The sequence below is a fragment of the Arachis ipaensis genome, chromosome B8 (genome assembly GCF_059453495.1).
Source record: "Arachis ipaensis isolate K30076 ecotype BB chromosome B8, ASM5945349v1, whole genome shotgun sequence".
NCBI lineage: Eukaryota > Viridiplantae > Streptophyta > Magnoliopsida > Fabales > Fabaceae > Arachis > Arachis ipaensis.
In genome coordinates this window covers 36,371,269-36,383,407 of record NC_142443.1, presented here as the reverse complement: position 1 = coordinate 36,383,407, position 12,139 = coordinate 36,371,269, and positions in this window count along the sequence as shown.

The window sequence follows — 12,139 nt, the reverse complement described above, 5'->3', positions numbered from 1 at the left end:
TTTTCTTTTGGAAAAGTCTAGGGTCCAGCAACTTTTGTGTTTTGTGGTCAGCACTTAACCATAAAAAAAAAAGTGAGTGATCTCCAACCATTGAATGTAGTCTCACACCATTAAAAATACTATTAATAGCCAATTGATAGTTACAAAACACAAAAGTTGCTGGTTCTCTAGCACTCTTCTTTTTTTTTTCCTTTTATTTATTTAAAGATGTTTTATGACTCAATTCAATGGCCATTCACTTATTCTTATTCGTCTAAGTCTAATTATGACTAGCCGTAGCTTATACAGATAGAATTTTTTTTGGGTTGAAAATGACGAATTTATTCTTAAAAAAAATTATCTATATATAACATTATAAATTTAATTTTGATTAATGTTATATCAGTAAAAATAATTAACTTTTATATTATTGCAATCATTAAAAAAAACAGATGTAATTATAATTGTTTAAAATGTTTTATAGCATCAAAATTAAACTCAAATCATTCTTATACTTCTATTTAACAGAATAAAATTTTAGAATAAATAATTTCATATAATATGATATTAAAATTTTTATAATTAAATAAAAATATAAAATTTATTATTTAAATATTTTTATTTAACTGTTTAAATTTCTAGTATAGATGATTTTTTGACAATGTGAAATGCATGAATTTCTTGTCCTTTAATAACTATTAAAGGCGATTTTATGTATCTGAATACATAAACTGAATCGGTTAGGGATTAGCAAGAAGTTGTTTCATAATGAACGGGAAAACTCTCTAAATTAATATTTGAATGTTCAGTAAATATAGATTTAAAAAAATAGATTTTATTATGACGAGTATATCATTTATCATACACATACTTTTCTTCTAACCCACAGTTCTCTCTAACTTAAAGTGTTCTGTCAAAGTAGAAATTTGTAGTAGACCCGGCACATGCAGATGCATGCAATGTATATATATATATATATACTTAAATGTGAAATGTGGATCAATCATCAATGACTTTTCAAAAAGCATTTATAGCACCTGTTTTCAGTAGGGTCATAAACACGAAAATGTGTAAAGAGGAGTATATGAAAGGAAAAACGAAAATTGACTATTATTATATTGGATTAATATAATATAGAAGAACAAAATCAACAATCAATTTTGTTGCAGCAATAATATGCAGAAACAAATGTTGCAGAGCAAGAAACAGAACAGAGTGAGAGTAAAAATTATGTACTTGCTGAATAGAATGATTTGCTTATGAATGATCAATGGATGAAGGTTATTAGGCAACAAGGTTATATATTGCATTAATTTCTCTAAAAGGATCCAAGTGATTTTCACTTTGGTGTGAATTTTTTTTATAAGTTTTTTTTTTATTAATTTTATAAATCTTTTTTAAGGCAACAAAAATAAAAAATTATTAAGTCATAAAAATTCTGATACCATTTTACAAACTATTTCTTCAATTAACATAACAAAATTCGTTTTATTACTTTTGGATCATTTTTAATACTAATTTACTTGTATGCTCTATAAATTAACATAAACTTTTTTTACAAACTTTTTTATAATTATTTATCAACATCACCGTATGATTATTTTTATGGAATTACAAATTATTTATTTTATATACGTGTAAATACTGTCTGAAAATCTAAATAAATAACTGTATATGTTGTAACACCCTACCACACAGAGTCTTATGCTTAAGTCATGAAACAGAGGTGGCGAGGTATTACGACCTCTAAAAATAAAATTTAGTATGTATAGTATTGCAAGGATGTTCATAACTAGGAGCTTTTGAAGAAAAAGGGGTAAATTAAAACCGATAAATCAAAACGCGCAACACTTCGATCGGTAACGTAGATTAACAGATAGAGAGTAAGATGACGCTAAAAGATATACAAAAGAGTGTCAAAATACATATATCAAGACTCGGGACTCGGCTTGCGAAGATAACCGGTCCGAGCATATAAGTATACATACATATATATAAGAGAATTACCTAAACAACCCCAAAAGACAAAATACAAAACCTGCTTCTCCAAAATAACCTCTAAGAAGAGTAAATACAAAATACATATACAGTGGAGAATATAGTATCTAAACAGGTATATGATAACCAAAATAAAAATCCAAGATACTAAGGGTCTCCGCCAAAAGGAAGTCTCCAGCATGCCTCAGCGAGGAGCCTCACATCCTGCATCTGAAAACCACAAAATCCGCATAGCTGAGAACCGGAGGTTCTCAGCATGGTAACAGTGCCCAAATATCTAACATGTAATGTCATGGGAAAGGCGAAGGCAATCCTAGAACTTCCAGATTATAATCAAAGCGTATAAACAAGTCTAGACCATAAGAATAAAACACATGTAACTAACTAAGGGTCTCCAGTCTAACTACAAATCCCCATTCCAAGTCCTGCAAACCTCCCAACCGCCAACAGTAATCGAGAGGCAAACACAAGTATATCAAACAAAGAAATGCACAAGTAGGAAGCAGATAAGACAATTAGGCAATTAGCAAATAATGATGCAGTTAATTAGGCAATCCAGATAAATCATACATAATGCATATGATGCATGCCTGTCCTAGTGGCTGATGAGTCTCATCTGTCGGTTATCTAGCCAACTCGACGAGTCAGGTAGCTAACCCAGCTACAGTCTCTCTGTTGCGCGTCAATACCATTAGAGGGAATACGTGCCCTGTCACCGTTAGAGGGTATATGCACCCTGTCGCCATTAGAGGGTATCTGTGCCCTGTCACCAATTTACCATTAGAGGGTATCTGCGCCCTGTCGCCCATTTACTATTCGAGGGTATCGGTGTCCTGTCACCCTTACAACCAGAGAGAAAACATACAAACATACTCACATCCAACCTTTTCCATTCATTGTTCATTTACTATATTATTCATGAATTACACATGCATGTATCCTCAGCCATACTCAACATTCATCTCAGCCGCCCGGCTCAAGTTCATAATTCACAATCAACCATAAACCATCATCGCACACAGCCATTCGGCTCACATCATACTCAGCCTCTCGGCTCATATCACACTCAGCCATTCGGCCCATATCATATACAACACTCCACCATCCTCCTCAACAACTCATATCATCATCTTTCATTATAACTCATCATGACATCCCCTTTCTTCACCCACAAGTCACCCTCTTCCCTAGCTTACTCTCATTCACTAGGCATTCTATATTAATTTAAGATTAAGGGATGAAATTGGGGGTTTATAAGCCTGAAATAACGTCTCGGAAGGTTACGAGCTTGTTGGGAATGTGAAGAGCTTGAAAACAAAGGTTTAGAAAAGAACTGGGTCGCGTGCGTACGCACAGGGGTGTGCGTGCGCATGCCCAGAAGTATTTTTAAACGTGTGCGTACGCACGGGCTTGTGCGTACGCACAGAAAGTAAAATCTCCAGGGTTCAGCGCGCGCACAAGGTGTGCTAGCGCCACCACCAGCATGCCATTCCCAACGTGTGTGTGCGCACAGGCTTGTGCGTACGCACAGCTCGCAATCCTTCATTGGTTTGGCGTGTGCACAGGGCATGCTGGCGCTGCCACCAGTAGCCCAGTCTCTGCGTACGCACAAGGCTGTGTGTGCGCACAGGACCAAATTCTAGCCTAGTGTGCGTGCGCACAGGGCTGTGCGTCCGCACACAAACTAGAAATTACAAATTCTGCAGAAGTTGCAGAATTCAGATTTTTTGCCAGAACTTCCATCGATCATATCTCTTTCCACAAAAGTCAGATTTCAACCAAATTTAAACCATTTTAAAGCTTATGAAATTATCTTTTTATTGATATAAAAATCATCAAATTTTGAAAACAAAAGCTCAATATATGATCCGTTAAAGTTCATCAAAATCTCGATTTTACCAAAACTTATAAACTCCGCATTTTTAAACATACATTTACCAATTCCATATAAAATCAACCCAAAACTCATCCATTCCGACATAAAAAATTTTCAAACCTTTTCCAATCAACAATCCACCAATTTTACCATATTTAACCAAACTTCAATTTAACAAGTTTCACCTCATAATCAACATTTCATAATTCAAGTTCCAAACAAATTTTCAATCCATCAATTACCATATATACATACATATTTCAATATCACCCTTCAACACATGCTCACCAATAAAAGCCTCAACATAATCATCAATTAAACACATTAATGCACATCACATACGACATCACATGCTTGCCCACCATTATCATCATAATTCACATATCCAATCCAAATCCAAATCACCCCACAATTACATCAACATTCCATAATTCATCAAATATATCAATATGTCACAACCCACCAATGTTCATGCATAACGACACAATTTACATCATTCATCAACTAACTCATTATTTCAAAAACCCTATCCTATGGCCACTAGCCTACGTTTTTACACAACATTACATTTTAGATACAGGAAACCGAAACCATACCTTAGCTGATTCCCGTTCCACCCGGAACACTCTCAAATTCAACTTCCAAGGTTTCCAAAGCATCACCAACAAATTTCCCACACAAGGCTCCTTTCCAAACTTTCCAAAATCACCAATCAAGCTCCAAAACACATATATATAATGCCTAAGCCACAATATCACATAAAAACACAATAACCCAATCACCAAATCACAAAATCTCAAGTCTTAAGCTTAGGATTGAAAATCTCACCTTACCCAAGGATCAAGGGAGCAAGAACAAGCCTTTTTCTCAAGCTAATTTGATCCTATAACACAAAAGAGTTCAAAATCTCAACATTATTACCCAAGAAACTCGAAAATCAAGGCTGAAATTTCGAAGAAGAAAACGTGGCTTACCTCAAGATTGTTTGTATGGGTTTTATAGAGCTCGACGCCGTGGTCGTGTGCCTGTAAACGGTGTGTCAATCGGAGCTCCGAATCAAAAGTTATGATCCATGAAAGTTTGAGGTGAATAGTAGCAAGGGTTTCAATCTTCCCCCTCCCCATTTCTTTAATTTCCAGCGTGTGTGTGTGTGTTTTAGAGGGAAGAGAGAGCTGAGCTTTCTCATTAAATGAGAGTTGGTTGGGACCTTGGGGCCAACTTGGATCCGGTTGGCCCGGTTTGTCCCGTTCAGCCCAATCTTGAGCCGATTTCTTTAAAGTTTGTGTCAAAATTCTTGTTTTTAATTTCTCTATCACATTACACCATAAAAACCTCATTTCTCACTTTCTAGAATATATTTTAATTTATGGGTTAATTAGCCATTAATTAACCGGATTTTACATTCTACCCACTTAAATGGGAATTTTGCCCACAAAATTCGAATTTAGTTAACTGAGAACAGGTGTGGGTAGTCTACTCGCATCTCTGACTTAAGTTCCCAAGTGTGTTCCCCAACACTGGCTCGACTCCATGCCACTTTCACTAATAAAACTTCTTTTCCGCGCAACTCCTTAATACTTGTGTCATCAATCCTGACCGGAGTCACCGGTAGAGTCAAATATTCTCTTAACTACACCGATTCTGGTTCTAACACATGGCTAGCATCAGGAGTATACTTCCGAAGCTGCGACACGTGAAATACGTCGTGCATGTTCGAAAGATGAGGCGGTAGAGCCATCCGATATGCCACCGGTGTAATTCTCTTAAGAATCAGAAATGGTTCGATGTATCGAGGGTTCAGCTATCATCTCGGGCCCTAAAAGACTCTTCTCCCCAGCTTCATACCATCATAGTGGAGATTGGCATTTTCCCCAATTCAAAGCCTCATACGAAGCCATTCCGATGCTCACATGGTAGCTATTATTGTACGCAAACTCCACAAGCGGCATATACCGATCCCAGCTTGCCGGCTGATCTAGAACACAAGCCCTCAGCATATCTTCTAGGGTCTGGATCGTCCTCTCAGATTGACCATCTATTTGAAGATGGTACGCTGTACTTAAGCTCAAACGGGTTCCAAAAGCTTTCTGAAACGCACCCCAAAACCTCAAAGTGAAGCGGGGATCTCTGTCAGAAATTATAGTCGTAGGCACACAATGAAATCTCACAAAGTGAGCCGACTTTGTCAGTCGGTCCACAATTACCCAGACAACATCAATAGCGGTTCTAGTCCTCGGCAAGTTCCAGGTCATGCGTTGGGTAATTAACTTCGTGAGGTCTCAACTGTCGTGAGGCATGAGCCACCACATTCCGGTGCTGCATCGGCACGCACCCCAGGCCCTTTAGTGAGGTATCACAATACACCTCGAAAGGTTGATTTGGTTTAGGTAACACCAACATAGGTGCGGTAGTCAACTTTTGTTTCAACGCTTGAAAGCTCTCTTCACACTCAGAAGTCCAAACGAATGGCGCGTCTTTGCGGGTTAACTTTGTCAATGGCAAAGCCAAATGCGAAAAACCTTTGATGAACCTCCGATAGTAGCCAGCTAATCCCAGAAAACTCTGTATCTCAGTAACTGAGGTCGGTCGTCCCTAATCCATCACTACCTCCACCTTAGAAGGATCTGTAGCTACCTTTGTTTACCCACTACTTGGCCAAGAGACTTCACTTTATCCTTGAAAATATTGTTCGCTCCATGAGTCTGCGTGAGTGGTTCCCTTCTCCACCTAGCCAATAGTCACTCGCGTTTTACCAATCTTTGCAGCGCCTCACCTCTGGAGTCTCTCGCTTCCGCTGTGTCACTTTGATCACATTTTATTAAGGACCTACCTATTCATTTATGCTAGCCAAACCTTCTATTAAAATAACTTAGTGTCGTCTAGAACATATCATAATTATTCGACCATGTGTTATGAGTGAATACCAATCTCCAATATTGTCTAAAGTAGCAAAGAATTAAGTTATCGGTTTTCTTATTATCTCAAATCTGAGGATCGGATCCGGCAGTACCTCGATCCCTCCTGTATGGGCAATCTTTGACCAAATGCCCTGACTTCCCGCAATTGTAACACAAACCCAAACCATAACGACACGACCTATTTGGGTGATGACGTCCACATCTTTGACAGCTCAAAACATCTGAAGTAGCCGCTGTCTGTTTTCCCTTACCTTTTCCTTGTAAACCCTCGTTCATCGCAAGGTCATTTCGTCCTTGGGGGTAATGCTGTGGGTATCCTCTTCTCTTAAACTCTTATCCTCTTGTTGTGAATCCTTGGTTGTGCTCCCTGCGGTGGGATTCCCGGTGGTCATAATCTGCCTCAGCAGCCTTCCTCACACATTCATCAGCGATACGACTCTTGTTCACAAGTTCGGAAAAGACTCTAATTTCCATCGGTCCAACGGAGCTCAGAATGTCACTCCGAAGTCCTCCCTCATACTTGATGCACTTTCACTCCTCGAAGTCTCCCGGAGCCCCTTAACACATGCGGGAAAATCTGAACAACTCCTCAAACTTATCCGTATACTCAGATACCGATATTGCACCCTGCTTCAGCTGTAGTAACTCCAGTTCCTTGGCCGTCCGGGCGGAATTCGGAAAGTACTTCTTGTAGAATTTCACCTGGAAGGCATCCCAGGTGATAGGATCATCACCCTGTTGTATGAGACTTTGGGTTCCCTGCCACCAATGTGACGCTTCCCCAGTGATCAGATAAGTAGCAAACTCGACACACTGCTCTTCAGGCACCAGCTGTGCTTGTAGTGCCCACTCTATAGCTTGAAACCAAGTGTCGGTATCAGTTGGATTAGTAATCCCCTTGAACTTCGGTGGATTGACCTTTAAGAAGGTCGCCAATGTCATTAGACCTTGAGTCCTGTTTCCACCATTCCCCCCATTATGGTTATTGTTGTTCATCTGCTGTCCGAGAGCCTCAGCAGTGGCCTGCATAGCAGTAGCCATGTTTTGCAATGAAGCCATGAAGTCCACCGGATCATTCGGATTGGTTTTCGGCTCATGAGTGCCGGTACGTCCTCACCCACGGCCTCGACCGCGTTCACGAGGCACTATCTGGTTCCTATACACACCAAACAAGCGATATCAAGTTGATTGATGAGCGGATAATTTATGCGCTTTTTGGCATTATTTTTAGTATGTTTTTAGTATATTTTAGTTAGTTTTTATTATGTTTTTATTAGTTTTTAAATAAAAATCACTCTTCTGGACTTTACTATGAGTTTATGTATTTTTCTGTGATTTCAGGTATTTTCTGGCTGAAATTGAGGGACCTGAGCAAAAATCTGATTCAGAGGCTGAAAAAGGACTGCAGATGCTGTTGGATTCTGACCTCCATGCACTCAAAGTGGATTTTCTGGAGCTACAGAAGCCCAATTGGCGCGCTCTTAATTGCGTTGGAAAGTAGACATCCTGGGCTTTCTAGCAATATATAATAGATTAAGGTGTGGAGCTCTGCTGTTCTTTGCCCAAGATTTGACGGCCCAAATAGACGTTCCAAGTCAGCTCAAGAATTCTGGCGTTTAACTCCAAAACTGGCACAAAAGCTGGAGTTAAACGCCCAAACTGGCACAAAAGTTGGCGTTTAACTCCAAGAAAAGTCTCTACACATTGAAGCTTCAATGCTCAGCCCAAGCACACACCAAGTGGGCCCGGAAGAAGATTTCTACATTAATTACTCATTTCTGTAACCCTAGGCTACTAGTTTTCTATAAATAGGACCTTTTGCCATTGTATTTTCATACTTTTGATCTTTGATAAGTCTTATGCTATCCTAGACACGTTTGGAGGCTGGCCATTCGGTCATGCCTAGACCATGTTCTTATGTATTTTCAACGGTGGAGTTTTTACACACCATAGATTAAGGTGTGGAGCTCTGCTGTTCTTCATGAATTAATACAAAGTACTATTGTTTTTCTATTCAATTCACGCCTACTTCTTTTCTAAGATATTCATTCGTTCTTCAACTTGATGAATGTGATGATCCGTGACACTGATGCCAAGGCATCTTAGGCTAGTTTCACTAGCATTTTTCTGTTAGTTTTAGTTGTTTTATGCATTTTCTTGAGCTTAAAGTAACCAAGAATGGTTAAATGAATAACAAAGCAATGAACCATCCAAACAGTATGATTTTAATGCAAATTCCATGAGTTTTAGTTATATTACTTGAATGCTATGAATGGAAGATTTCTCATGAAATTTTGCAAGGCTTTGATGCAAATTGTTTGGATGATTTCAGGGAAGAAGAGGCTAAGCAAGGAAGCAACAAAATCAATAAAGGAAGCTTGAATATCACATGAGGAGTTTAAGTTCCAGTTTAAGCCTAAACTGGAGCCTAAACGCCAGAATCAGGAAGGCTAAGAAATGCTGGAATTGAAGTTTAACCTCCAGTTTAACCTTAAACTGGAGGTTAAACGCCAGAATGAAAGTCTCACCAAAGAAGCATTTCCACGTTTAACCTCCAGTTTAACCTTAAACTGGAGGTTAAACGCCAGAAGTGAGAAGGGCACCAAGGGGGGCAGTTCCACGTTTAACCTCCAGTTTAACCTTAAACTGGAGGTTAAACGCCAGAAAAGGGAAAAGCACCAGGGAGCCATTTCCACGTTTAAGCTCCAGTTTGACCTTAAACTGGAGCTTAAACGTGTTCGACCAAGTTTTCTCCTCCAGGGTTGCTTTCTCCATTTCCACGTTTAAGCTCCAGTTTAACCTTAAACTGGAGCTTAAACGTGTTCGACACCTCCAGGGCTACCTTTCTCAGCTTCCACGTTTAAGCTCCAGTTTAACCTTAAACTGGAGCTTAAACGTGTTCGACCTCCAGGATGGCTTTCTCTATTTCCACGTTTAAGCTCCAGTTTGCTCCAGTTTAACCTTAAACTGGAGCTTAAACGTGTTCGACCTCCAGGGCTGCCTTTTCTATCTCCACGTTTAAGCTTCAGTTTAACCTTAAACTGAAGCTTAAACGTGTTCGACTATATTACCCTCCAGGGCTGCCTTCTTCCATTTCCACGTTTAAGCTTCAGTTTAACCTTAAACTGAAGCTTAAACGTGCTTCCACAAAAGGCATCACTGGAAGTGTCTGGCGTTTAAGCTGCTGTTTAAGCTTAAACTGCAACTTAAACGCCACTCTTGGAAAAGGTTTCCGGGCCAAAAATATTGCGGTTTAAGTTAGTATTTGAGCACAAACATTAACTTAAACTTACTCTGGTATGAAACCCAATTGAATATCATGGTTTATGGGATTGGGCCTGAAGGATTGATGAGTCTGAAATTTCCATTTATTGAGTCATGTGTCATTATTTGATTATCACTAAGTTGGCTCAATGAATGTTACAGAATTTGGATCAACAGCCTCATCAAGATTATGGATCATAAACCCAAGGCAAAAGGAAAGCAGGGAGAGGCCTCAAAGCCCAAGAAACACAACAGAAGCTCAATATAGAAAGTGTATAAATAGGATAGAATTTAAGTTAGGAAGGACTTTGACCTTTTCATTGAGCTAGTTTTCATATCTTTGTAATTGAATTCAGAGCTATGACTCACTAAACCCCCTTTCATTGGGTTAGGGAGCTCTATTGTAATTCAATGAATCAATAATATTTTATATTCTTCTTCAATCTTTTCTCTTGAATTTTGTTAGAAAGCTTCTTGATCTAATTCCATTGGGTAGTTGTCTTGGGAAAGAAACTACCCATAATTGGAATCCTTCGGAACCTTGGGAAAGGAATGGAGGATTCATGCTAGAGAAGCTTTCTCACAGTGAATTGGATTGGGGTTTGGATGGATATTGTGACATGTAATCCTACCAAATTGTGGTTCATGAAACTGTGTGGTATAATCAGTGATCGAGCATCATCTCTTCTTATGAACATTTAAACCAAGGGATTGGGAATTTGTTTGTTTTTAGAGAGAATTGGTGAGCCAAGGGATTGGGATCCAATCATATAAGATTGCCAAGCAAAATTTAATGAATGCATTGGTTGAATGAAGAGATAAACATGTTTTGATTCGGAGATCTCAATATCTCCTATACCCAATGAATTCCCCATTTCTGATTTCCACTTTCTCTTTACATTCTGCAACTCAATTCATGCAATCACCCCCATTCCCTTTTAATTTCAGCAATTTAGCTTCTGCTCTTTAATTCATGCAATTTAAGATTCCGCCATTTCAATTTCTTGTCATTTACGTTTTCCCGCCAATTTTACATTCCACAATTCTCATCTAAATCTTGATTCCGCTCAACTAGAACACATTTCTAATCCGAATTGCTCATTCAACCAATCCTTGTGGGATTCGACCTCACTCTATTGTGAGTTTTTACTTGACGATAGCCGGTGCACTTGCCGGAAGGAATTTTGCCGATCGTGCAATTTCCTAAATTGTAGCATAACAAGTTTATGCGCATCAAGTTTATGGCGCCGTTGCCGGGGATTGGTTTTCGATTGACAATTCTCAAATTGGAAGTTAACTAGATTGAGCATTTTTTTTGTTTTGATTAATTCAGTACAAGTTACTTGTTGAATTTTAATTTCTGCACTCTGTTATATGCTTTCTTTCTTTATGCCTTTAAATTCAAGCAACTAACTCACTGACTCACTAACTGTTTGAATTAATTCCTCAATTGCTCTAACCATACTCTTCCATTAACCAAGAGTATTTCACTTGTTTGTTGCCTGTGCTGTGTTCTTGTATGACAGGTAGGAGAGGAGAGACATCAACTCCTCCATATACCGAACCAGAGAGGACCCTTCATAGACTTAGAAGGGAAGCAAGAGGGAAGAGAGTACTGGGAGAAGAAGAATCTGAAGGAGAATCTGAGGACAATTTTGAGGAAGCTCTAGATCTCAACATGGATAGAGAAGTTCACAACCATGAGAGAGCTGATGGAAACAATGCCATTCCTGAGAGGAGGGTTCTTAGTTCATACATAAACCCAACCTCTGGGAATTGTGGTAGCAGCATTCAAAAACCACCCATTCAGGCCAACAATTTTGAACTCAAACCACAGCTAATATCACTTGTGGAGAATCATTGTTTATTTGGTGGGAGTGCTAATGAAGATCCCAACCAACATCTCACAAAATTCCTGAGAATTTGTGACACTGTGAAGTCCAATGGAGTCTAGGAAGATGCCTATAAACTGCTTTTGTTCCCATTTTCACTTAGGGACAAAGCAGCTAAGTGGCTGGAATCATTCCCAAGGGGGAGTCTAACAACATGGGATGAGGTGGAAGGCAAGTTTTTGGCACGTTTCTACCCCCCACAAAAGGTCAAT